This window comes from Microcaecilia unicolor, chromosome 3 (assembly GCF_901765095.1).
Source record: "Microcaecilia unicolor chromosome 3, aMicUni1.1, whole genome shotgun sequence".
In the NCBI taxonomy this organism is placed as follows: Eukaryota; Metazoa; Chordata; class Amphibia; order Gymnophiona; family Siphonopidae; genus Microcaecilia; species Microcaecilia unicolor.
This window is the reverse complement of record NC_044033.1, coordinates 414,605,809-414,628,615: the sequence shown is the minus strand read 5'-3', so window position 1 is coordinate 414,628,615 and position 22,807 is coordinate 414,605,809. Positions and strand designations below refer to the sequence as shown.

At 41.0% G+C, this 22,807-nt stretch overlaps 1 long non-coding RNA gene across 1 annotated transcript in view; it reads left to right on the top strand.

Moving 5' to 3' along the window:
• The window catches only part of LOC115465178, a 39,277-nt gene extending 23,417 nt beyond the window's left edge, over positions 1-15,860 (top strand). Inside the window, exons 2-3 of the long non-coding RNA XR_003941346.1 lie at positions 15,118-15,175; positions 15,778-15,860. This is a non-coding gene — a long non-coding RNA (uncharacterized LOC115465178). The remainder of the gene's footprint in view (positions 1-15,117; positions 15,176-15,777) is intronic.
• Positions 15,861-22,807: the final 6,947 nt, after the last annotated feature.

The following is a 22,807-nucleotide window of genomic DNA, read 5'->3' as shown; positions in this document are numbered from 1 at the left end:
CAGAAACAGCAAAAGATAATTAGTAAAAAACAAAACCCTCAGTTGACACAGCAGAAGTGCAGGCAACAGCAACATTGTGCATATTCACAACAGTTTCTCATAATAAAATTCTGCTTTTAATCCTGGAAGGCTTCAAAGCAATATAAGACTGCGGCCAATATCTTACAGGAAGAGGAAAAGTATTCTTGGCTACGTATGAGATAAGTTGTACAATCTTGCTTGGTAGTATTCTCCTCCCATCCAGAACTCATTTGTGTTCTGAAAAAGGCTCTTCACTTTTCAATATATTTCTCCTTAATAGTTAAATGTTTACTACAGTGGCAAGTGTTATATAAATGATCATCGTGTTAATGACAATTTTAACAGCCCATGGGATGATAAAACAATGAAGAATGTTAAAACAGGAGCTGCATAGGCAGGTGAAAAAAAATCTGGCATTGTGAGTATTGGCTTGCTGGGAAATTGAGATCATGTGCTAAATTGATTAATTTGGTATATGTTTAAAGCCACAGTGGAGCTTAGATGAAGTCTGTTTGTGTTTAGAAGCCAGAAGGGAGTTTAAAGTCTTTGTTTGATCCCATCTCTCCCCCCAACTCCCACTTACCCTCAGTCAAATTATTTGATTTATAGGCTGTTATCCCAATTAAGAGGATAGAATGAAAAACGTTCACAACAGTTTATTAGGGATTTCCATCAACAAGTGAATAAACATGACCTTATATAAGTAATCCCTTTGTAGGTGATTGACAAACTAATATAAAACATACTGAATAAACTTAGAGGGCTTTTATATTCATTTTAGCACCCCTATTCCCTTAGCAACTTTAGATAACAAACAGTTCAATAATAATAATAAGATGCAGACAGCAGTCCAGCAGCAAGATAAGGGATAGCCAGTCTTCTGCACCAAGTTCCATACATTTGATTGATTGTGCATGTACACTCTAGATCAAAGAGCTCCTATCTCCCAGAGAATGAGTCTGATGTACTTTATAGAGTACACCTAGGCATATTGTTTTCAGTGCCAATTTTTCAGACGCCATATGTATAGAATCTAGTCCTAAGCAGATATTGCTAATAGTGGTAACATGTAGCAGCATTGATATTCACAGTTGGACTGGCCTATGCAATTTAACCAGTAAGAGCCTCTCCTGCCCAGTTAAATCATTTTAAATATTGACCTCTTAGATTTGCAAAGGTGTTTGATAAAGTTTCTCATGAGAAAATTAAAATGTTATGGAACAGGATCAATGTCATATCATAACTGGTTAAAAATAGGAAACATAAAACAGGGCTAAATCAGTGGTTCCCCAACCTGGTCCTGAAGGCACCCCAGCCAGTCAGGTTTTCAGGATATCCACAATGAATATTCATGAGAGAGATTTGTATACACAACCTCCACTACATGCAAATCTTTTTTCTTAAATATTCATTGTGGATATCCTGAACACCTGACTGACTGGGGTGCCTCCAGGACCAGGTTTGGGAACTACTGGGCTAAATGATCATACTTCTCAGTGGAAAAAAGGTTAATAGTGGAGTGCCCCAGAGATCTGTACTGGAATCAGTGCATTTTAATATATCTACAGATAACCTGGTTAAGGAAAGAATGAGTGTGGTGATCAGATTTGGAGAGGACACAAAATTATTCAGAGTTGTTGGATCACTAATATATTGTGAGGACTTGCAAAAGAACTTTTCAAGACTCAAGGTCTGGGTGTCTAAATGGCAGATGAAATTTATTTATTTATTTATTAAACATTTATACCCCACTTTTTTCCACATAAAGCAGACTCAAAGTGGCTTACAATGTACTGATGCATCAATTACAATGACATTAGCGAGGGTAGAAGGAACAGGGGAAGAAGTGAAAGGGAAGGGAGGGGAAAAGAGTCTAAAATGGACGGTGGAAATCCAGACGCTGAGATGGATCAGAGTGGCTGGAACAGCTCTCTGCAAGGCACTGTTGTAAGACCCAGCAAGCGCAGTCAAAGTGCAAAAGTTCAAAATGATGCACATAGGGAAAAATAATCCAAACTGTAGGTACACACTGTTAATTACCATAATAGGGCTCACTGCGAACAAAATGCTGCAATCCTTTACTTAGTGTGTCATGACTGTCAAAAAAGTAAATAGAATGCTAGTTATTATTATGAAAGGAATGGAAAATAATACAGACAATATCAGAAATCATCTGTATCAATCCACGGTGTTATTGCACCTTGACTATTGTATGCAGTTTTGGTTTCTTCATCTCAAAAATGACTTACTGGAACTAGAAAGGGTGAGAGAAGAATGACAAAAATGACAAACAGGCTACAACAACTCGCCTATGGAGACAGGCTGAAAAAATCAGATCTGTGCAGCTTGAAGAAAAAAATAGCTGAGAGGTCATATGATAGAGGTCTATAAAATCATGAATGGAGTGGAATGGGTAATTAAGGAATACCTTCAAATAATATTAGGACTAAGGAACATTTCTTGTAGTAAATAAGTAGCACTTTTAGTTTAGAGGAAGCATTTCTTTACTCAGGAGTCCTTTTACCAAGCTACGGTAAAAAAAGCCCTGCGGTAGCGGTAGGGCCTGTTTTTGCCACGTGCCAGGGCCCTTTTACCGCAGCAGATAAAAAGCCCCTAAAAAGACATGGCAATGCAGTAAGATTATGCTTACCGCATGGCCATGCAGGGGAGCACTTACCACCAAGCATTGAGGTGGCGGAAAAGGCTCCTGCAGTAACCCAGCAGTAACTGGGCAGTGATTACCTCTGGGTTAGGCCAGTGGCGTAGCCACAGGTGGGCCTGGGTGGGCTGGGGCCCACCCACTTAGGGCTCAGGCCCACCCAACAGTAGTATACGTTTAGCGGTAGCTGGTGGGGATCCCAATCTCTGCCAGCTGAAGACTTCCCCCTGATGGTAACGAAAATGCTGCTCTCCGTGATAATGGCACCTACGCATGCTCAGTTTTCAGCGCGTGTCTGCTGCAGACTGCGAAGGTGGAGAGAAGCATTCTTCCACCAGCTGAGATATTTTTTTGGTATGGTGGAGAACACTTGGTGCCCGCCCATTTCTTGCCTAGGCCCACCCAAAATCTGCTGTCTGGCTACGCCCCTGGGTTAGGCCACACTAGAAATTATGGAGGCATTTTTCACAGCACACACTCAAGGAAGAACTCCCACTGGCAGCCATGTTGGACCGGCGGTAGTTCTGTGTTGCTGCGCAGGATCCTTTCGTAAAAGAGCCCCTCAATGCACAATTAAGATGGGGAATTTGTTACTGGAAGATGCAGTGAAAGCACTTAACATAACTGTGTTTAATTCAATTGGAGATAAGTTGACTGACAAGCAGAGCTAAACTTGAGGAAAGGCTGAGGTGAATAAAATTTATAAAAATAAAGATAACAATATGGAGTCAGGAGAAAGTAAAAATAACCTGTCAACCTTGTGACAGTCAGTTATTATATAAAACTCATAAGTTTTTCTCTACATGTCTTCAGCTGAGAGTACAGGCTGTAGGCAAAAATAGTAAAAGAAACTTCATATCTTTTAGGTCAACATTGTAAAAAATCTGTCTCCTAGAAACAATACAAACAGAAAAATATTTGCAGATTTCTGCAGGTACTTTATGAAAACAGTATCTGGAGGGAATTATGTAGCTTTACATGGATCTGCCCACAGGTTTTCACAGGAATCTGATGTTTTTGAGGTCTACCCTTTAGGTATTTTTTCTATTGTGCTATTGCTTTATTTATTTAGCGGTCCTTTTACTAAGCCCCAGTAAGCACTAATGCGTGCTTACCACAGGTTAAAATGCATTACCGTGGGGCACGCTCAGGCATCCAGTGGTACATTTGGTATCAGTACATGCTACCCACACACTAAAAAATAAACTATATTTTTTAGCACTGGGGGTGGATGCAGCAATACTAATCAGTTAGTGTGTGGGCATTGCCACTACTGGTTTGCGCAGGATTAGTGCGTGAGCCATTACCACATATGAAATAGGTGGCAGTAAGGGCACATGTGCTAATGGTCATGCACTAAGTGTTAATTTAATTTAATATCAGCATTTATATCCTACTAAATCATCTTCAAAGTGGGTTACATCCAGAAATTAACCATGAGATTAAACAATAAACAAGACTATCAGTTATATAAGATAAGGCATCACAGAACAATGATTATTAATAGGATAAATATTTCTTAAACAGCTGTGTCTTCTGCGCTTTCCTGAAAGGGATATATTGAACAATACCTCTATAAAACAGTAGACCATTCCAGAGCTCTAGGCCCTTCCCACAGAATTTTGTTTTCTGTACTGAGCAACCAGCAAGTCTCAGCAGATGGAGGGGCTAACAAAAGCTCTTGTGAGGATCACAGACATTGAAAGGACTGATAAATTGATATCATAGAAGTCAGATAACCTGGGCACAATCCATATAGTATCCTAAAAATAAAAGTTAATACTTTAAATTCTATTCTTGCCTGCAAAAGCAGCCAATGTAATTTGGACAAGAATGGAGTCACATGGTTAGACTTTCGCCCTCCCAAGATCAGCTTAGCAGCCACATTTTGAGGGGACTGCACTCTTTGCAATTGTTTGACCAGGAGATCCATCAGGCAAATATTGCAATAATCCAGTGATGAAAGAATATTGACAGTCCAGAAAATATTTTAGTCTATGTAACAATTTCAGTTTAAAATAGGTCTTTTGATCCAAGATTGTAAAATGAGTCTCCATTGTCAAACCTACGTCTAACCAAACCCTCGGTAGCTTTAGTTCCCTTTTTTATAGTGACATCAGAATCAGACAATCGCACCACTCCCAATTACAAATCACTTTACTTAGCTTTTACCTATAAGACATTTATCTTACTGAGGTTGATTTTCAGAGAATGATTAGACATCCAGACAAATCTCTCTATATAAAAGGCAACACCAACGTTCTATGAAGCCTCCAGACGGAAGTGTGAAGGGGGAGAGATATCCGGTTTCCCCATGAGTGTCTGCCCCGCCCTCTCTGTAACACAAACAGTCAGTGAAGGAAAACAGCAGAGCACGAAATCAAATCGCTGGCTCTGTAACAGTGAAGGACTCAGAGGGGGGAGGGGAGAGAGGCCAGAGGGCAGGGACACACACACTCCCACATGCACACAGAAGAAAACCTTGCTAGCCCCTGTTTCATTTGCATCAGAAACAGGGCTTTTTTTACTGAAGGACTCAGAGGGGGGAGGGGAGAGAGGGCAGAGGGCAGGGACACACACACTGCCACATGCACACAGAAGAAAACATTGCTAGCCCCCGTTTCATTTGCATCAGAAACGGGGCTTTTTTACTAGTATCTCCATAAAAACATCGGTCATCAAAGCTTTCACAGCTGATAAATCAGAGACAATAGGAAAATTCAAATCTATATTGTCTACGTAAGAGAAATAGGCAATTTCCCTCCTCCACAACAAATAACCTAATTCACTCATGTATAGGTTAAAAAGAGTAGGAATAAGAGGGGAACCTTGTGGCATGCCCTGTGTCATGTGCCACGAGTTGGATAATGAGCCATTCCAGCAGACTTGTATATGCCTCTTGTTAAGAAGCTTTCAAACTATCTTAGCATAGTTCCTCCAATACCTATTTTCTCCAACCTGTACATGAGTGAATCATGATTCACTAAATCAAAAGTGACAGATAAGTGTAATTGCATAACCAGCACCTCTATTCTTTAATCCAAGTAGGTATGCAAATTGGACACAAGAGCCAAAAGCACCATTTCAGTACTATATAAAGATCGGAACCCAGATTGAAAAGGGTCCAACAATTCATATTGATTGAGATATTTTTGGAGTTGCATTGTCACAACTGCTTCCAAAATCTTTGTTAATGTGGGCAAATTAGCAATCGGATGATAATTACCACCATCCAGGGGTCCAACTTCTCTCCCTTAAGTAAGGGATTGAGAACAATAGCTCCCATGTCATCCAGGAAACTGCTATAAAAAAGAAAGAAATTGATCAATTCTGTAATCCAGTTATAAACTTCTTCAGGTAAAGATTTTAACAAATTCTCAGCACAAGGATCTAAATAGTACTATCCTTTAGCAAATGGGGTTATCAATTTGTTTTTACCTACCCCACATCCACCAACCTTAAAAGTAGTCTATGTACAATCTACTGGAATTTATTAAGTAACTTCCTCCATCTCTAGCTTTAATGCAACAGTTTGTGAATCCACAATCAGAATGGCATTCAGGATCATAGTTATTTTGAGTTGAAAAGAGTCTTCAAAATCCTGAGCCATAAGAGTATTAGAAGCTTGACTAATAGGAGGAGAAGTGAGAGATATTGGGGATCATTTTTTAATCAGAAAAACATCCAAAAAGTGGCACAATGTGGCAAATGGATGTTTTTGTTGCCAAAACATCCAAATCACTATTTTTGAAACCCATGTTTTAGACGTTTTTCTGTGCAGTTCATCTGCAGTGCAACCAAATCTCACTGGAGCATGTTTGGCAGGATATAGGTTTTCCCAGAACTTGGACGCTTTGCTCCATAATAAAACTAAGCAAAAACTTCCAGGGCTAAAAGTTTTGGTCTAGACCTGTTTCAATCACAACTAAGTCACAAAATGGTACTTTAAATGACCAGATGACCACTGAGGGATTAGGGCATCAACCCCCTTACTCCCTCAGTGGTCACTGACCCCCTTCCACCTCCCAAAGATGTGAAAGAAACAGTACATACCAGCCTTTATGCCAGCGTCAGATGTTATGGCTGGTCCTATTAGAGCAGCAAGCAGGTCCCTGGAGTAGCCTAGTGGTCGATGCAATGTATTGTAGAGAAGTGGAACCAAGCCCATATCCAATTTTAACTGTTACACTTGTGGTGGAACATGTGAGCACTCCTAAATCCACCAAAAACCTACTGTATTCATATATAGGTTACACCTGCAGACATAAGGGCAATTGTAGTGGTGTACAGTTGGTTATAGTAGGTTCTTTGTGGGTTTTAGAGGGCTCACTATACCATATACGGGGTAATGGTGAGGTGTGTACCGGGGACCTTTTATGTGAAGCCCTTTAAAGTGCCCCACTGCTCTGCTGGGATGTCTGTGTGGCCAGTTTACTAAGAATGTTGCCCCCCCCCCCCATACATCCCAATGACTTGTTTTTGTGTGTTTTTCACTTTGAATTTTTTTTTTTTTTTTTCAAAAATGGTCATAAAAAATTAAATGCACTGAGCACAAAACATCTAGGAAATGGCCATTTTCAAAACAAAAAGATAGACATTTGTCTGGTTAGAAAATCACCTTGTTCGTCACTTGATTTTTGAATTTTTTCAGCAAAACGTCCAAAATTGGATTTAGATGTCATATCAAAAATGCCCATTTTAACCATTTTATATAACTCTCTGCTTAGGTTAGTGCTCGTATTTATGGGATCTGAAAAGAAACTCTTTTTACATTCTTTTATGTGTTAATGCTCCAATGTAAGCCATTGGTGATATTTTACCAGAGCCGAATTTAGCATGTGAGTCACTAACATACGGTACCTCAGGGAGATTCCTACTGTGCCTGAATGTAACTGACCTTGAGGTGCTACGCAACAGGCATGAGCTAAACCCTAAATAAATAAATAAAATATGTTTTATCCTTTCAAATCATGACAACAAAAATAGTACACAGAAGTGGTTCCAACACTCCCCTACTTTTAAATCAATCAAAATTTGATACACAAGGAGCGGCATCTAAAAAAGGAAGTGCACATTGGAACTGAGACATCAAGCTCTAGGCATCTCAAGTTCCATTAGTATTTTAGAACACGATCTGCCAACGTAGAGCCTGTTCTAAAATATATGATGAATGGATGTTTATACACTGGTTATGTGTTGCAGGAGCATTCATTTTGAAGTCACAGACATCTAAAATATGAACGGGGCACCATGGGCTCATAAATTTTTAAGTGCCAGGATATAAACTTTTATATAAAAATATAAGCGCTTATTTTGCCCAAGGCTGTCACAGAGCCTGGTATTGCTTGCTAGTTTCATTGGAACACTGCCCAATAGGAGCACCTTTCTGAAACCTAGACATCCCAGTTACGTTGATCTTTTTGGACATAGTCATTCATTCCCTTTCTGGAATGGGGAATACACATTTATTTTTTAGGCTTACCCTAGTCTACTACTACTACTTAACATTTCTAGAGCGCTACTAGGGTTACGCAGCGCTGTACAAAATAAACAAAGAAGGACGGTCCCTGCTCAAAGGAGCTTACAATCTAAAGAAAGAAATGTCAAGTTGGGGCAGTGTAGATTTTCTGGGTAGAGGTGTAGAGGTTAGGTGCCGAAGGCGACATTGAAGAGGTGGGCTTTGAGCAGAGATTTGAAGATGGGCAGGGAGGGGACCTGGCGTATGGGCTCGGGGAGTTTGTTCCACGCATGGGGTGAGGCGAGGCAGAAAGGGCGGAGCCTGGAGTTGGCGGTGGTGGAGAAGGGTACTGAGAGGAGGGATTTGTCTTGAGAGCAGAGGTTATGGGTAGGAACGTAAGGGGAGATGAGGGTTGAGAGGTAAGGAGGGGCTGCAGATCGAGTACATTTGTAGGTTAGTAGCAGAAGCTTGAATTGAATGCGGTACCGGTTCGGAAGCCAATGAAGTGACTTGAGTTCTGAACGGACTGAAGGGGGGATAGGTGGCTAAGTGGGAGACCAGTGAGGAGTAGGTTGCAGTAGTCAAGGCGAGAGGTAATGAGAGAGTGGATGAGAGTTTGGGTGGTGAGCTCAGAGAGGAAAGGGCGGATTTTGCTAATGTTATAGAGGAAGAAGCGACAGGTCTTGGCTATCTGCTGGATAAGCGCAGAAAAGGAGAGGGAGGAGTCGAAGATGACACCGAGGTTGCGGGCAGATGAGACGGGGACGATGAGGGTGTTATCAACCGAAATAGAGAGTGGAGGTAGAGGAGAAGTGGGTTTGGGTGGGAAGACAAGAAGTTCGGTCTTGGCCATGTTCAGTTTCAGGTGGTGGTTGGACATCCAGGCAGCAATGTCGGATAAGCAGGCCGATACTTTGGCCTGGGTTTCCGCAGTGATGTCAGGTGTGGAGAGATAAAGCTGGGTGTCGTCAGCATAAAGATGATACTGGAAGCCATGAGACGAGATCAGGGAGCCCAGGGAAGAGGTGTAGATAGAGAAAAGAAGGGGTCCAAGGACAGAACCCTGAGGGACTCCAACAGAGAGCGGGATAGGGGTGGAGGAAGAACCATGAGAGTGTACTCTGAAGGTACGATGGGAGAGATAAGAGGAGAAGCAGGAGAGGACAGAGCCCTGGAACCCAAAAGAGGACAGTGTGTCAAGAAGAAAGTTGTGATTGACAGTGTCAAAGGCGGCGGATAGGTCGAGGAGAATGAGGATGGAGTAATGACCTATGGATTTGGCGAGGAACAGGTCATTACAGACTTTGGATAGTGCCGTTTCTGTCGAGTGAAGTGGGCAAAAGCCAGATTGAAGCGGATCGAGGATGGTATGAGAGGCGATAGTCCAACCCGGGTCATGTCCAGACTACACCTCCTATCCATAATGCACATTTTAAGTTTTAGAAATGTATGTCCTGGATTTGTAAAATCAGAATTTAGATGTTTATATGCAATATAAATACCTAAATGGTGACATCTGAGTTGTATGAGAAACCAGTTATCTAGCAGGACTCTTCACTCATTCAAACAACTGTGGTGATGGCAGTTCTCAAAGGAAACTTTTATGGGGTTATTGTCATATAGAATAGGGTATAGCACAGGGAAATCCATGCTTACCATGGCAACACCCTCAGATACCATCTTGCCCCATGTCATAAACTTGGAAGTGATTAAGTTCCAAAACACCCCACCATCATTAAAAAGACAGCAATGTGCTTTTCTTGGCTACTATAAGCCTCTACCACCCATCTCTAAAACAACTTGAAAAGAGCTCAAGAAAATATCCAAACCTCATCAGAATGAAACTGATCAGGGCAATCAACTGTTATTAATTCATGCTACAAATCAAGCCCCCAAGCAATAAAGCAAATTTGGAAATTTTCAAATAAACATGCTTAAGGAGACACTCTATAGCTTTCATGCTCAAAGTACTACATTAAACTCTCCAAGGCAAAATACATGGCTAGATTAAGATAAGGAAACTGTTATCAAATCATCAATAACACCTCCATTATCCTAATGAGATCCACGACTTACACAAACACAAATCATTGCCCCTGAGATGAAATAGCAAATGAGCAGTCGGACACCATTGCTTGGTCCGTATAACCACAGAAAACTGATCCTAAAGTATGCTATCCACACAGAACCACAACAACCAAGATCTAAAACAGGAAGTTTCATCAGAAAGTGGGATCCAGTAGAGGGAAGGCCATGATGCAGGCCTGTGGGGGTTCTCCTCGCATTTGCTGCATAAGGTAGAAGGAGAAAAACAACACACCAGACCCAGGAGGGAGGGCTACATGGAGCTGCAGGAGGGAGGAAGGGGGCTGCACTGGACCCACCGAAGGGAGGGAGGCTGCGCTGAACCCGCAGTTGGGAAGGGGCTGTGCTGGACCCACGGGGGTGCTGGAGCTGAAGGGAACACATGTGCTGGACCCATGGGAGGGAGGGGGCTGGAGCTGAAGGGTACAGAGGTGCTGGACCTGCAGGAGGGGGGCTGGAGCTGAAGGGGACAATGGTGCTGGACTCATGGAAGGGAGGGAGGGGGCTGAAGCTGAAGGGGACAGAGGCACTGGACCCGTGGGAGGGAGGGGGCCATTCTGAACCTGGGGGAGGGAGGGGGCTGTGCTGGACCTGCAGGAAAGGGGGAGCTGGAGCTGAAGGGGACAGAGATGCTGGACCTTTGGGAGGGGGACAAAGGTGCTGGACCCATGGGAGGGAGGGAGGGGGCTGGAGCTGAAGGCAACAGAGGTAGTAGATCCATGGGATGGAGGGAGAAAGGGAGGGAGGGCCTGGAGCTGAAGGGGGTAGAGGTGCTAGATCCATAGGAGGTAGGGGCTGGTACTGAAGGAGGCAGAGGCACTGGACATGTGGGAAGGAGGGGTTGTGCTGGAGCTGTGGGAGGGAGGGGCTGGAGCTGGACCATGGGGTCTGGAATTGAAGATAGCAGAGGTGCTGGACCCATGGGATAGAGGGAGCTGGAGCTGAAGGGGATAGAGGTGCTGGACCCATGGTAGGGAGGGGGGTTAGAGCTGAAGGGGACAAAGGTGCTAGATCCAAGGGAGGGAGGGAGCTGAAGAGAAGCAGCAGAGATGCTGCAGGGGGGGGGGACTGGATCTGAAGGAAAGAGACAAAGGGGCTGCTGTCCCATGGGGGGCTGGTTGGACAGAAGGGAGAGAGGTGCTGGAGTTCTATGGGGGGGGCTGGAAGGAGGAAAGGCAGAGGAGTGCTGGAGTCCCATGGGGGAACTGGAGGAAGGAAAGGGAGAGAGGTGCTGAGTCCCATGGGGAGGCTGGAGAGAGGGAAGAGAAAGAAGTGCTGGACCTGCAGGGGAGAGGGTAGAGAAGGGAAGTGAAAGGAAAGAAATACCAAACCAAGGAGATGAAGGAAGAGGGAGTGAAATACTGAACACACAGTGAAGGAAGGGAGGGAGGGAAAGAGACACATTGGTCTGAGGGAGGAAGAGAGGGGGAAAAGCTGGACACAGGGAGGTATACAGAAACAGGGGGAAGATAATGGGCATGGAGGGGAGCATAAGGACTGGAAAACAAAGGGGAGATGTTCATGCAGATGGTATATGAAATGGGCACAGGGCAGTGACAGACATGGGAGAGGATATATATGCAGGGGAAGATGCTAAACATGGGGGAGATTAGGAACACAAGGGAGATGCTGAACTTGGGGCGTATAGGGACACAGAGCAGTGATGCTGGACAAAGAAATCAAGGATAGATATATAGAGTGGTGATACTAAATGCAGAAAGAAGTACATAAGTATTGCCATACTGGGACAGACCAAAGGTCCATCAAGCCCAGCATCCTGTTTCCAACAGTGACCAATCCAGGTCACAAGTACCTGTCAAGATCCCAACACAGTACAATACATTTTATGCTGCTTATTCTAGAATTAGTTCTAGAGTTACCCATCTCAGTTCTAGAGTTATCAACAGGCACTAAGTTTAACATAATTTTTTTCAATGTTTTTCAATTTTCTCTATTTCCTAATATATAGAAAAATCTTTTGATATGTTAAAACTTTTGCCACAAACAAATGGTCAATTAAGGAGTGTTTGCTCGAGACATACAAGATGAATATCAACAGTGGCAGTTTTCCACACTAGTCTCAGACAGGGCACAAGCCTTTTATTTAGTTAGAAGTCTTTGTTTAGGACTTTTATTTTGAAGTTAGCTTCATAATCAGCTGGCACGGCTGAGCACTAACAAAAAGACGCCGTGGCCATTTTGAGAGAGACAGAGTAATGCTGCAGTTGCACTTGAGACAGTTACTTGGTAAGCCATCAGCATTTTTATTTAGAATACAAGTAATTATACAACTAATATGCCTTTTAGAATAATTTTGTAAGTAACTTTGTGCTGCATCTTGTTTTTGGTTTTAGAACTGGTGACTCCCCCTTGAAAAAGTAGCCACGAAACGGGGACCTGTCGGGGTTTTAAGAGCACCAACTTGTTCAAGCTAAGTGCTGCATAAAATTAGATGATAGCATATTGATAAACAGAAATATATTTTCATATATAAGATTAGCAAAGGGAGGTGGAGGTTAAGTCAATGATTAGACAATACACACAGATAATACACCCAGTCATTGGGTGAAAAATCAAATAATCTTTATCGTGTGTTATATATGAGACTACTCCACTCTCAATAAGCTGAAGAAGCAATACACTTGTATTCATGTGTGTTTAAATATTTTGTTATATTCTAGAATTAAGCAGTGGATTTTTCCCCAAGTCCATTTTAATAATGGTCTATGGACTTTTCCTTTAGGAAGCCGGCTAAACCTTTTTTTAAACTCCGCTAAGCTAACCACTTTTACTACATTTTCTGGTAATGAATTCCAGAGTTTAATTACATGTTGAGTGAAGAAATATTTTCTCTGATTCATTTTAAATTACTACTTTCTAGCTTCATTGTGTGCACTTGGTCCTAGTATTTTTGGAAAGAGTAAACAAGCGATTCACGTCTACCTGTTCCACTCCACTCATTATTTTATAGACCCCATCATATCTCCCTTCAGCCGTCTTTTCTCCAAGCTGAAGAGCCCTAGCTGCTTTAGCCTTTCCTCATAGAGAAGTCGTCCCATCCCCTTTGTCATTTTTGTTGCCCGTCTCTGTTTGAGCAAGGTGTGTCCCTTAACTCTTGAAGGTTCAGGTGATGGTTCTTGCCTGCTAAAGGGATAAATTCCTCAGCGTGTCCTTCACAGCACACTTAGATATAATGCATCTCCTAAGCAGCATAAAACAGCTGCAATCTCCTTTGAGACCAGCTTTCTCTCTGTTTGGTCCTGAGTGTTTTGGTGGTTTTTGAGCCTTAAGAACTGCCACCCTTAAAGATCTCGCCTTAAAGGCAGTGTTTTTAGTGGCTGTTGAATTGGCTTGGTGAATTCTGAATTGCAGGCCCTTACCTGCAGGCATAGGCGGTCGGTGGCCCAACTGTTTGGGGAGGCTAAAGGGGCGGGGTTAGGGGTGGGGCCTGGGGTGGAACTTAAATCATAATTGTCTATTAACACGCAGAAAAAATAAATAAAAATAAAAGTCACAATTAATACCTTTTATTAAATTTAGATATTAGATATATATCATATGTCAAAGAATAAAGTGGTTGCTCAAAGCATATTCTAACCACAATCGCTCAACTGCAAAACACTATGCACAACTTTGTCCAAAAACACACTCAGAACCTTACTGTACCATAAATATTACACTGGGCAGACCTAATACACCAATATACCACTCATACGGAAAATGCAGACCGTCAACAATATGAAACAAGGGATCATATCATCACAATTCTCATGTAGAGCCACAAAACACCCTAATTCATGTTTAATGTGAGATAAAATGCCATAAATAAGTAAATAAATAAATATAAACTTTTAATGTTAAGCACCTGATTCTCAAAGTGGACATATTCCAAACACTATAATGAAAATAAAATGATCTTTTCTACCTTTGTTGTCTGGTGACTTTTTCTGATCATGCTGGCCCAGTATCCGTTCTGCTGCTATCTGTCCTCAGTGCAGGTCAGGAAGTCATCCTCCTTAAATATCTCCCTGGCAACCCAGGACACCTCCAGCCAACCCCTCCCCCCCCTGCTTTCCCAGCAGTAAGGTAAACAAACCATAAACCAATTTCTACAACTGCTAGAGGGCTTTCACTGCAGCTCCTGCTGTGAGGATGGAGGTAAATCAACAATTTAATCCCCTCAGCAACTGGACTCCACAGCTGATCCATTCTGCTGCAGCAGGGGGGAGGCTTAGCCTCTCCAAGCCTCTTATACCGGGCGCCTATGCCTGCTGGGATCTGGCATTATCTTTTCATAAGGTCCCGTCCTTTTCTTCCTAAAGTGATAAGCCTGCTATCCTTTTTGGAGCATGGACATTTGCAGGAGACCAAATACTTTCATCTCTTTTGATTGCTTGTTTGATTTTGTTTCACGGGCCACACAAGGGTCAAGCAGCTTTCAAAGTGTTAAATGTGTGTTGGATCATGGATACCATTTGGGCAATGTACTATTGTTACAGTAGACAAGATCTGGGGGGAAGGGGGTGGCCTGATACAGGGGGGATGCTGGAGAGGGAAGTATAGGGGACACAGAGAAGGGAGATGCTGAACATGGGGAGTGATAGATACACAGAGACAGAAGATGGATGGTGAGCATGGAGAAATAAGAAATGTCCAAAGAGAATCTTCTGGTCATCCGTACTCCCCACCTTCTTTACACCTTCCATATTCTTTCCTTCTAGTCTCATTTTTATGCATTGTGTCCTTTTCACTGTGTTCCATCCTCTCACATGGTGTTCTAGTTCTTCCAATAGCGTTTTGGTTTGTTTAGTATTTTCTACTCCTTTCAACCTTTCCACATTCTGCTCTATTTTTTAGCACACCTAACCAGTAGTTATGTTCCATTATTTTTTAGACTATCACAGCTAACCGTTGTGTCTCCTAAACTTTTACTCTCTGACACAAGCACACAGGTTAGTAAAAGCCCTTTGTATATCTAATATATCCGTGCCATACACACACATACGTTCACCATTCAAATCAACATGGTCTTTATTTTTCCACTAGATAATCACTTAAGTCCAAAATTCATGATCATTTCAAGCAATATAATTTTTGTGCATTATCTTAATGGCTTTTTACATATTGTTCTATGGTTTGACATCTCTGGTTATATCCTATTGTTAACCGTAGTTTATACTGCTTTCTAATTATTATAATAAGCGTTTATTACATTTAATTGGACAGTATTCTACTACATGTGATTTGCATATTTGTGTTGCAAAATTCTTCTTGAATGTGTTTACATTTGGCAATGAATCAATTTTTATCATTCATTACATATTTTATACACTTTGACTGTATATCATTATTTTCAAATCCTGGATGTCCACAAGTTATACGAGTTTTATTTTTATTCTTTTTTAGACTCCTGATGCAGGCCTTCTGGCCAAAACACAGCGTTGTGTTGAGTCACTTTGATTTCCAATAAACACTGTTTTACTCAAGATTGTTTGCAGTCCTGTCTCTGGAAACCCTGGTTTCTATTCCCACTCTCCTCCTTTTTTGAAATAAGAAATGTCAACAGGAGACCCAGGCGAGTAAGTTAAGAGAAGACAGAAGGAAACAGAAACCAGAACCTGGGACCAACATGATTTGAAAAATAAAATGATCAGACAAAAAAAAAAATTTATTTTCTATTTTGTGATTAGAATATGTCAGATTTGAAATGTGTATCCTATTCCTGCCAGAATTGGTATTAGACGTGGCTGGGGCCCAGGGTATAAATTTTGGAGGTGACCCCAAAGCCCACTACCAGGCTGTGCCTTTTTCAGCTTCCAGCAGTCTTTTAGGGCTCTCTCTGGCCATGGGGCAGTTGTCCTAGTTGACTCCCTTAACACCATCCCTGGCATGTGTGATCTTTATATTTTGCACAGCATAGGAGGAAATGCATCTGGTGTGGCTTCTTGGGATTTTGGTTTAATATGTGTTTATCATTTTTGGTCAGCTTATATTTTTGGTCAGCTAATATGTATTTGGCATTTGTGTAATGTGTATGTATGACCAAAATATTCTGTTAGCATGAATTTTCTATATAGCTTCTGTAGTAATTTGGCTTATTCAGATTTCCCGATAGTGGAGTGGATATTTGTGAGGGGGAGGGGAGACAGGGTTTTTGTTGATCCATGTTCTGTATTGTTTGTGAGTTATAAAACGACAGCTGTACAGAATATTGTTTCTTTTCATACTTTAATAAAATGATTTAAATATAAAATCATAACTGTTCAAGACTTGTGCAGATTGGATCAAACAGTGCTCGCAGGAAAGGGGCAGGGACAGGGGACAGTGCTCATCGGGATGGGATGGGGATGGGGAGAGAGTTCACGGGAATAGGGTGGGGATGGGGACAAACTTTGCCCCCATGTCATTCTGTAGTCATGGATAAATGTAGGCACAACCATTTGCACCAATGAAAATGTAGTGCAAATGCCCACACCTACATTTACACATGGAGCATCGTTATTCTGTAAATAAATGTGTAACTCAGGGCCATGCCCCTGTTCCACCCCGAAACGCTCATAGCCGTCCCCTTTCCATGCCCCCTTTTTTGAGCCATGCGTAAAGTTTAGGCTCAGATCCCGCGCCTAACTTTATGCATGTAACACCCTATTATTGGCACTAATTGGCTTGTTATGCAATTAAATTGCATGCACAAATTGGGAATGCACCTAAATTTGCAAGGTCAATTTTTGGCGACCTTTAGAGAATCAGGGGGATAATGCTGAAATATATTATAGTGCTAACAGCAAAAGATCCTGTGCCAATGTGAAAAGAACGTGTACCAAAACATTGTGAGTTAAAGCCCAGAATAGCCAAACTCTTCTTCAAGAGAGCAAGAAACGGAAACTTTCTCAATTGCTTGCACCAACCTCTGTTCACACTACCACCAGCCTTACAGTCCTAAAATGTAGAAGCTTCCACCTCATGTTAAATTACTCAAAAGCCTTTATCCAAATGATCAGTCTTAGATCTATGAATAAGCAGTAGCATCTTCTTTTGAACCACAGAAACATCCCAAAACAATAAACCCATACCCCAGTGCCTTTCTAGAATGGGCAACCTACACAGAAACAATGCCAATTCTCATGCAATTCAAAATTCACATGGTTTCCTAAGAACCTGACTGGGAAACGACAGCATACTCGGACCAATTGCTTTATGAAGACACTCGAGTCATACAGGGAATTGATGCAGTTTCAGATACAAAGCTAAACTTGCCAAGGAAGCATCAGAAATTGCCTGGATAGGTAGCTTGCAAAATAAAATTAAGAACATGCCCACACAAAATATGGCCAGAGCTGGCAAGCTGTCCAGATTGCACAGCTTCCAAAAAACACCTACAACCTTTTTCATAAACCTGCTAAGTGTTTGCAGATAACAATAAAGGTAATGAATGTTCCACTAAGTGGAAATCGTGTCCCATAACTCAGGTGGCAGCTTCAAAGGCTGCCAACTGTGAGTGCAAGCAATGAAAAGAGAGAACACTAGAAATGAGATACAGCAACTGGTATGGCAATAATCAACGCCAGGGAAATGCTGAACATTTAACATTACATTTAACTGCAGACATTTAAATGCTATTCTAAAACACTAATCAGTCGTTTACAGCTAATACAGAACACAGCTGTGAAATTAATTTAGGGTTTGTCAAAATATGATTCAGTTTAAAATTTTTACTTGAAATTACACTGGTTGACAATCATGGCTCATATGTATTTTAAACTGAATATTACAGTTTTTAAAACTTTATTCGGTGAGGCACCATCCTATATGATAAATATGGTCACACTCTTATGGAATGAAAGGTGTAAGTATAACACTCAAATCAATTTTTATTGTGTTTTCTGAACATGAGCGGGATAAAATCAGTTAAACACTTTTCTTGTTCTTTTTAACAATATCAAATGGCCACATGGCGGAATTCCTTACCGCTATCATTGAGAACTTGTCAACAATACCCCCTTGTTTACTAAGTCATACTAGCAGCTATCGTGCACTAATGCTGGCACGGCCCATTCACTTTGAATGGGCTATGTTGGCACTGCCGCGCAGCTTAATAAGCAGAGGGGGGTAGTATTCAGGAAGAAATTAAAATCTGTTCTATTTCTTGATATTAACCCTGTGTCTTCAGATTGCAGAACTATTGTTAGTAATATGTAGTTTGTCTTTAAAATCAAGCATGGTACTGGAAGATTGGAGGGTGGCCAATGTAACACTGATTTTCAAAAAAAGTTCCAGAGGTGATCCAGGAAATTGTAGACTGGTGAACCTGACGTTGGTGCCATGCAAAATGGTAGAGACTATTATAAAGAACCAAATTACAGAGCATATTCGAAAGCATAGATTAATTAGACAAAGTCAACATGGATTTAGTGAAGGAAAATCTTGCTTCACCAATCTATTATATTTCTTTGAAGGGATGAACAAACAAGTGGATAAAGGCAGTCGATATTGTGTATTGGAGAAATTATGAGCACAAGTTATGCATTATGGAATGGGTTAAAAGGTCAGAGATTGATAAAGTGTGTACAACTCTGGAGTCTGTCAGAGATGTATGACTCTGAAGTCTGTTAAACATTGATGAGCCTGCATGATCTCTGGAATTTATGATACCCTTAGGGGGCAGGCAATTGGGCCTGGGAAGGACAGCAAAAGAATGTTGTTTTAAAAGAACCAGTCCCTGGAAATCAGATAAGCTGTGAGTAGGACAGTTTTGCAGAGAAAGAATCCTTGTTTGAAACAAATTATATAAGCTGCCCTCTCAGAAGAATATTTTGCAGATGCAGATAGAGAGCATCTGGTTATGTTACTGTATTATTCTCTCATGAGAAACTATTGAAATAAAAATATACTTTCTCAAATGCAATTAGCTTTGGTTTCTGTTACCCCTCCCAGTTGAGAATGGCTGGTTCATGTTAATTGGGAGATACAAGCAGCCTTTTTTAAAAACAGTATCTGGATTTTCAAAAGGCGTTTGACAAGTACCTCATGAAAGACTCCAGAGGAAATTGGAGAGTCATGTGATAGGAAGTAGTGTTCTATTGTGAATTAAAAACTGGTTAAAAGATAGAAAACAGAGAGTAGGTTTAAATGGTCAGTATTCTCAATGGAGAAGGGTAGATAGTGGGGTTCCTCAGGGTCTGTGCTAGGACCGCTGCTTTTTAACATATTTATAAATGATCTAGAAATGGGAGTAACTAGTGAGGTAATTAAATTTGCTGATGACACAAAGTTATTCAAAGTTGTTAAATCGTGAGAGGATTGTGAAAAATTATAAGAGGACCCTACAAGACTGGGCATCCAAATGGCAGATGATGTTTAATGTGAGCAAGTGAAAGTGATGCATGTGGGAAAGAGGAACTCGAACTATAGCTATGTAATGCAAGGTTCCAAATTAGGAGTCAACGACCATAAAAGCGATCTAGGTGTCATCATTGATGATACATTGAAACCCTCTGCTCAGTGTGTGGTGGCGGCTACGAAAATTAGGAAAGGAATGGAAAACAAAAATCAGGACGTTATTATGCCTTTGTATTGCTCCATGGTGTGACCACACCTCAAATATTGCGTGCAATTCTGGTTATTGCATCTCAAAAAAGGTATAGTGGAATTAGAAAAGGTACAGAGAGGGCAATGAAAATGATAAAGGGTATGGGACAACTTCCCTATGAGGAAAGGCTAAAGTGGCTAGGGCTCTTCAGCTTGGTGAAAAGATGGCTGAGGGGGAGATATGCTAGTGGTCTATAAAATAATGGGTGGAAAGGAATGGATAAACATGAATCGCTTGTTTACTTTTTCCAAAAATAATGGGACTGGGAGGGGCACACAGTGAAACTTCAAAGTAGTAAATTTAAAACAAATAAGAGAAAATATTTCTTCACTCAGTGTTTAATTAAACTCTGGAATTTGTTGCCAGAGAATGTAGTAAAAGCAGTTAGTTTAGCGGGGTTTAAAAAAGGTTTGGATAACTTCCTAAAAGAAAAGTCCATAGGGCATTATTAAAATGGACTTGGGGAAAATCCACCAGGTAATTATAATCTGGATTGGCCACTTTTGGAGACAGGATGCTGGGCTTGATGGACCTTCGATCTATCCCAGTATGGCAATACTTATGTACTTATGCTTTGGTTATGGCTTATTTGTATTAACTATTTTCTTTTATTACTAAAACTGTAATTCCTGGATTTGTTTTGATCTGGCTTCTTTTGTTGTAGTCGACATTGAACTGTAGAATTAAAAGTGGAATATAAATCCCTGTGTACCATAACATAACACCTCAATAGCTAATTGACAGCTGGCAGACTATCTATTAATAGCAGGCACAACAGATATTGTCAGGTCTTATACCTGCCCTCCTGTTCTCCAAACAATCACCCCAAATGATGAAAGCCACCCTAAGGAAACAACTGGAGAAACGTAATATTCATTATCCACCCCCTATCCTTCCATGCTGTAAGGTATGGCTTCACACACCAAACAGTTTGCTCAAAAGATACCAAACCCCAAGCCACCAGAAGCAACAGAAAATAATTGCAAATCACTGTTGGAAACCACAGTACTTACCAAACTATCACACCTTTAAAATGCTGTAAAAAGGATGTCTACAGAAACAAGTCACCTTTTACCCTCTGAGGCATATGAATAAAATGATAAGGCTGCAAAATGCCTTTAGTTAACGATGACAACTTCCTACTGACTACCAGACAATGAGGAACTACTTATAGGGAAAAGTAAACAAAACCTGTCAAAGACTGAACCTACTGCAAAATCATGTTGTGGGTCCCTAAACCCTGATAAAAGCACTGAGGGTTTTTTCTTTTCATTTTTACCGCAGCTTAGTAAAAGGACCCCTCAATTAACTAAAAGTCTGAGTAAACAGATATACATTCAAGCATTTATGAAAAGCATGGTAATTTTTTTTATCAAGCATAGTTCTTCAGGTAACCCATTCCACAAGCGTGCACCTTCAATATAAAAAAATTTTGATCTAATATCTTCAAGGACAACTTGCTTGTAACTAAGTACTAACAACAATAACTTTCCAGCAGACCTCAATGATTGAGATGGAACATATAATCTAAGTGCTGTAGCAAGAGGAATCGGGACCTCGCCATTAATAACCCTGTAAATTGGACTCCCTACTTAACCAGTGTAAGTTTTGCAAAATCGGAAAGATATATTCAAACCTGGATAACCCAACAATAAGTCTAGCTGCTACATTCTGGGCCATCTATAGCAGTTTCAAAACATAAGCTGGTAAGCCCAAGAATAAAACATTGCAGTAATCAAATAATGGAATTATCAAAGACTGTAATACTGTTCTAAAATTCTCATCAGTTAGCAGCCCTTTCAATCTACGCAGGATCTTCAATTTAAAAAAATATCTTTTTCACCAGACCCTTCACATGTGATTAGAAAGATAAAGTAGAATCCATAGTAGCATATGTGGAGGGGCATTTTCGATATGACGTCTAAGTCCAACTTTGGACTTTCTGCAAAAAATGTACAAAATCTGAATAGGTAATTGAAGGTCATTTTCAAAAAAGAAAAAGTCTATATTACATAAGTATATAAGTATTGTCATACTGGGAAAGACCAAAGGTCCATCGAGCCCAGCATCCTGTTTCCAACAGTGACCAATCCAGGTCACAAATACCCGGCAAGATCCCAAAAATGTACAGAACATTTTATACTGATTATCCCAGAAATAGTGGATTTTCCCCAAGTCCATTTAATAACGGTCTATGGACTTTTCCTTTAGGAAGCCGTCCAAACCTTTTTTAAACTCCGTTAAGCTAACCACCTTTACCACATTATCTGGCAACGGATTCCAGAGTTTAATTACATGTTGAGTGAAGAAAACTTTTCTCTGATTAAATTTACTACATTGTAGCTTCATCGCATGACCCCTAGTCCTAGTATTTTTGAAAAGCGTGAACAGACGCTTCACATCTACCCGTTCAACTCCACTCATTATTTTATAGACCTCTATCATATCTCCCCTCAGCCGCCTTTTTTCCAAGCTGAAGATCCCTAGCTGCTTTAGCCTTTCCTCATAGGGAAGTCGTCCCATCCCCTTTATCATTTTCGTCGCCCTTCTCTGCACCTTTTCTAATTCCACTATATCTTTTTTGAGATGCGGCGACCAGAATTGAACACAATATTCAAGGTGCGGTCGCACCATGGAGCGATACAAAGGCATTATAACATCCTCATTTTTGTTTTCCATTCCTTTCCTAATAATACCTAACATTCTATTTGCTTTCTTAGCCGCAGCAGCACACTGAGCAGAAGGTTTCAACGTATCATCAACGACGACACCTAGATCTCTTTCTTGGTCCGTGACTCCTAATATGGAACCTTGCATGACGTAGCTATAATTCGGGTTCCTCTTTCCCACATGCATCACTTTGCACTTGCTCACATTAAACGTCATCTGCCATTTAGACGCCCAGTCTCCCAGTCCCGTAAGGTCCTCTTGTAATTTTTCACAATCCTCCCGCGATTTAATGAGTTTGAATAACTTTGGGTCATCAGCAAATTTA